We start from the raw sequence: 5,892 nt of genomic DNA on the forward strand, positions 1-5,892 counted from the left end.
TTTTTTATCTCAATGAAATATTTTTTCTATGTGCTTGTATTTTTTTAAACTTTATTATCACCGCCTTAGTAATGGCCGCTGGCTGATTTACAACCACCATTACTAAGGCGAGGCTTAATGTTAGCCGGTGCAGAGGCCACACTAACCCCCATTATTACCCCGGTACCCACCGCGACCAGGGGTACTGGGAAGAGCCGGGTACGAACCAGTACCCGTTCATCTGTAGTGACAGGCAGGCACCGGGGCGGCCGCAGGCTGGTAGTATTAGGCTGGGGAAGGCCAAAAACAGTGGCCCTTCCCACCCTGGTAATGCTGCCTGCTGCTGCTGTGTTGCATCTGGCTGGTTATGAAAATTGGGGGGGACCCCACATCGTTCTTTCCAATTATTATTATTTTTTTATTTTTTTAAATGACGTGGGGTCCCCCCCATTTTTCATAACCAGCCAGATACAATAAAGCAGCAGCAGGCAGCATCACCAGGGTAGGAAGGGCCACTTTTTTGGCCTTTCCCCTCCTGATAATACCAGCCTGCGGCCACCCCAGTGGCCGACCATCACTACAGATGGTCAAGTACTGGATCGTACCCGGCTCTTCCCAGCACCCCTGGTGGCGGTGGGTACCGGGGTAATAAAGGGGGTTAGTGTTAGCCTCTGCACCGGCTAACACTAGGCCCCGCCTTAGCAATGGATGCTGTCAATCAGCCGGCAGCCATTACTAAGGCGGTAGTAATATAGTTAAAAAAAAACCACAAAGACAAAGAAAAAATATTTTATTGAAATAAAAATAAAAAAAACACACAACCCTCATTAACCATTTTATTGATAACAAAAAAAAAGCCGTCATCTAAGTAGTCCTGGAATCCGCCGTAGTCCAACGACCGAACCTGTAAGAAAACACACAAAAAATGATTTGTAACACGTGTGTTAGGCTTAGATACAGGGCCCATGTGTGATACTGTCTGTGGGACCCTGTATCTAAGCCTACCACAACGTAGGCAGACAGTAATCTTATACAGTATAAGATTACTGTGTGCTGGGGCCCTGTATCTAAACCGACAGTGTGGTAGACTTAGATACAGGGTCCCACAGACAGGATCACACATGGGCCATGTATCTAAGCCTACCATGTGATTGTCTTAGATACAGGGCCCAGCAAACAGGATCACACAATCTGTGATCCTGTCTCATGGGCCCTCTAAGCCTGCTACATCATAGGCTTAAAGGGGTTGTCCAGTCCCTAAACATTGATGGCCTTTCCTCAGGATAGGCCATGAATAGCTGATGTGTCTGGGTCCGACTCCCGGGACTTTCCTGGTTCCGGATCGCAGCGGAGGTCCTGACGTCACAGCGCTATGCGCCGCGCACAACATCGAGAGGACAGAACTTCCGCCGCGGCTGAAGAGGAAGGTAAGATTAGTTGCCCTGACTGGCGGGGTCCGACTCCCGGGACCCGCCAATCAGCTTTTGAAGGGGCCGCAGCACTCGTACGAGAGCTGCTTCCCCTTCATTTCACTACTCGCTCACACTGTGAATCGCCGACACCGATTCACAGTGTGACCGGAATGAAGGGGAGCAGCTCTAGTACGAGTGCTGCGGCCCCTTCTAAACAGCTGATTGGCGGGTCCCGGGAGTCGGACCCCGCCAGTCAAGGCAACTAATCTTACCTTCCTCTTCAGCCGCGGCGGAAGTTCTGTCCTCTCGATGTTGTGTGCGGTACATAGCGCTGTGACGTCAGGACCTCCGCTGCGATCCGGAACCAGGAAGGTAAGGTCAGTCTGTTACTATAGTAACAGGGGACCGCGGCCTGAGTTACTCTAGTAACTTTTTATTGATGTGGTGCGGGGGGCTGTGGGCCCCCCTGGCTTCGGGGCCCGGTCGCAATTGCGACCCCTATAGCTACGCCAGTGTAGATATGAGATAAATAGATAGATAGATAGATAGATAGATAGATAGATAGATAGATAGATAGATAGATAGATAGATAGATAGATAGATAGATAGATAGATAGATAGATAGATAGATACTTTGTCTGTTATGCTAAACTGTCAGCCCTGAGGTGTGACTGCTCAGCATGACAGACATACATACACACAGTGAAGGGGTTAAGAGCTGGATTACTAGTTGCTACTTACATCTGCTGTGGGGTCAGCAGCTGGTACTGCAGGGGAGCAGCAGACACGCACACCATCTTCTTGCTGTAGCCATTCCTTTCCCTCTGAACAGGTCACGAGGAATAGGCAAACAGCAAGAAGTGAGCTGATTGGGTGGACAGTACAGTGGGCGGGGCTGAGTCTCGTAAGATGAGTGGATTCATCTATCATTCATTTTCCACTGTCTTGTTCCCCCTCCGTGTAATGACTCTCTGACAGCTGAGCAGCCAACAATGCTTTAAGCTACATTGCTGGGTCTCTTTTGTACCACAGCAGGGACCCAGCAATGTAGAGCAATCATTGCAGCGCTAGTGTGGTGAGGGGGGCCTGCGGGCCCCCCTAGCTACGGGGCCCGGTCGCAGTCGCGACCGCTGCGACCCCTATAGCTACGCCACTGACTACCACCACTATTAATAACAATTCTGTTGAAAATACAGCTACAGTATATTAATAAGCATATAGAATTGCTAGGGAAATGTATCCATTTTGTGGGGTTGAATAATATTTGCATAGGTTTCATACTAAGAAACATGACCTATTGGCAAACCACACAAAAAAACCATAGGATGGGAAAGGACAAGGCTTGTTTTATTCCTGAAAACGCTTTGTTCAATTAACTGTCATCAATAAATCAATGGACACTTTCCATATAAACCAGCTCCAGTCTTTTTTATTGTTCCAGAAAAGTAAAGATTAATCTTAGTATTATCGCTAAGGTTTGTTCTTCATTTCCTGTTAAGGATTATTCGAAACACTCCCATATATTTATTATCGGGATTTACTATTTCTGTGTATGGATCACATGTTTATTGTCATTATAAACTCTTATGAACAGCGCACATCTCATCTATTATGCAAGTCAACAATTTGTTTTATAGGCCACAGTATATGTAAAATTCGCTATTCTGATCATTTACAGGAGTCAGATCTTTGCTGCTGTTAGGACACTTCCACGCTAACGTTTTCTTGGGGTATGTCTTTTGATGGCTGCAAACTAATGGACTGTGGTAGCAGTTCGTCCCATAGCAATGAATAGGACCTGTCATGATAAGTTATTTTTACATTAACTAATTAATCTTTTGGATACATTCTATGATAGATGGAATAGTTGCCACCACCACAGGGCGCAGGCACTTAAGAATTTGCCTTTTTGCTTCTCGTCACATTTCTTATGGTTCATCCGTGCTGCCACCGTGGTCCTTGTATGTACAGATAAAAAATGCCCACTCATTTCTAAAGTAGCTCTAGTTTTTACATTTGGTTTTATGTGATAAACAATAATACTTTGACTTTTGAATTCTAAAAATATAATTTCTTATGTAAATTAGTAGTAACGAGTAGACAAAATATTTACTACAGTTATGTTTGTCATTCGTTATATTAATATCTAGAGAAATAAGGCATCAAAGAATAGGAAAGTATCAATGAAAAGTTCTATTAGCATACCTTTCAGCAGTTCAAGATTTTCTTAGGTTTAGTATTACAACAATGGACAAAAAGTAAATGCAACAAACTTATCTATTCATAATATTTTTTTCTATCTATCTATCTATCTATCTATCTATCTATCTATCTATCTATCTATCTATCTATCTATCTATCTATCTATCTATCTATCTATCTATCTATCATCTATCTCTCCATCTATCTCTAGTAGCAGTGCAGCTACTAAGAGGCATAAATTGGTCACAGAGTGGGATTATTTAGCTAGAGAAAGTGTCCTTCTCTTCATTTAGTATTGTTAGAAAACCTGAAAGAGGGATGATTGCTGGAGTGGAAGAAAAGGGAAGTGTCACTGTCATTTTCAGGACAGTCCAGGATTTGGGTTGCCTTATGAGTCTCATTAGCTGACAGCTGTGAGGGATCCTTTAAGAAAGGTGTGATCTACTAAAGACGGGAATTTCCAGCCTGTGGGAGGCAAGATTTCTGGTAAGAACAAGTGTTTGTATTAAGGTGCTGGGCAGTAGGCCTTTCAACCTGATAGCTAGGGAAGCTACGCATTTAGTTAGAGGCTGGACGGCCTAGGGTTTATTTTTGCAGTGTAAACTGCTTTGCCTATCATAGTTATATGCAATAGATAAAACAATATAGTGTATCAACTATAAACAAAAGAATAGATATAGTCACAAATTGTAAATGATTTTAAATAAATAATTCCATTACAAGTACGCATATTAGATTTATATCAATGAACCTATGGTAGATTAAGACCATATCCCTGGGTTTATTACGTTTAAGGATTGCTTATAAGGATTTTGGATATAAATGATAGGAAGAGACTTGCATCACAGATCCCACTGTCACGCCACTGGGGAAGTGAACCCACTGGGCTACTCCGCCGTAACGGAGTACCTGCTGGACAGAAAATTATATAGGACAGTCACTGGTCGATGGTACCTGGATGGCAGGCTGGTGCCAGACAGCTGGAAGCTGGCTTGAGTTGGATTAGCGTAAACTGGCTTGTGCTATATTAGCGGAAGCTGGCTTGTGCTGGATTAGCAGAAGCTGGCTTGTGCTGGATTAGCGGAAGCTAGTTTGTGCTGGATTATCGGAAGCAGAACTGGTCTCAGACACTGGACATAGAAACCAAACTCGACACAGACACCGGATGCTGAATAGCTACGGAAACAAGTTTCAGGAACAGGCTACGGAACCTTTTGCAGACTAACACAGGGTTAGCAACAAGATTGCTCAGGCACTTTGGAGATGGAGGAGGTGCCTTAAATAGTCCTGGGAAACAACAGGGGTGATTGGGTAACTTTAGAATTGCACTCGCACTGGCCTTTTAAGAGGCGGCCACAGCGAGCGCACACTAGGGATCCAGCGGCCGTGAGCTGCAGAAGACTCAGTGCGGCGAGAGAGGCACGAGACCCAGCGGCATGGACCGCTGGCATATGCGGGGTCTGCCCTCGTCATTACACCCACATCTTAGGGCAACCCCTATTCTTAAAAACAATCCTATAATAAGGGATAATTGTGCTAACCATATTACGCCACTGGGTAATACTTGGACGTCTCCTGTCCATCCATCTTAATGCAATCGTTTTACAAGCAAGGGAAAGAGTTTCACACAACAAAATGCAGACATGATACTGGCACTGCTCTTCATCTAGAAGGCCTAGTTAACAGACACTAGAGCTAGTTGCTTTGGGGAATCCAACCACCTCAGTGAGAAGAATACTCACCTCCAACCAGAGGGTCTGGATACCTGGGCAGACCCACTTTAGTGTAGAAAATCAGCATCTGTTATCTGGTACCTACACTCCTCAACATTGAAATTGCAACACCAAGAAGGGCAAGCTGTAAGGTTATGAAAATCGAGGAAGTAGCAGGTGTCGTTACGATCTGTAAATTATCACATTTTCAAGCACTGAGCTCCAATCTGTGGCATGTGGGAGGGACATAAAAGCCAGATTGAAAGCAAAGTGTTTTAGCCACATGAAACCTCAAAAATCGGAGCAAGTGGTGTGGAATAATTGTGCAATGCCTCCTGTTCGCCGACGTGCCAGATATCGCCATTTGTTGCAAACTGAGAGGGACAGAATCCTTGAACTGAGAGACCTTGGTTTATCGCTTCGGCAGATCGCTGCACGCCTATGCCGAGATGTTATCACTGTTCTGCGGTGTATGTCCTGGAGTTTGGGAGAACAACAACGAATGGGAATGACAGTAAGAGGTGTGCAGAGTCGAACCTCTGCACAGACAGATCCTCTAATTGGAAGAATGGCGCATAGTGATCAAT

General features: G+C 44.7%; 1 long non-coding RNA gene across 2 annotated transcripts in view; it reads right to left on the minus strand.

Annotated features, from left to right (window-relative positions):
* Positions 1–2,216, minus strand: part of LOC142748093 (uncharacterized) — a 40,874-nt gene extending 38,658 nt beyond the window's left edge. For both annotated transcript variants that reach the window (XR_012882133.1, XR_012882135.1), the window contains exon 1: positions 2,133–2,216. This is a non-coding gene — a long non-coding RNA (uncharacterized LOC142748093). The remainder of the gene's footprint in view (positions 1–2,132) is intronic.
* Positions 2,217–5,892: the final 3,676 nt, after the last annotated feature.

This window comes from Rhinoderma darwinii, chromosome 3 (genome assembly GCF_050947455.1).
Source record: "Rhinoderma darwinii isolate aRhiDar2 chromosome 3, aRhiDar2.hap1, whole genome shotgun sequence".
In the NCBI taxonomy this organism is placed as follows: Eukaryota; Metazoa; Chordata; class Amphibia; order Anura; family Rhinodermatidae; genus Rhinoderma; species Rhinoderma darwinii.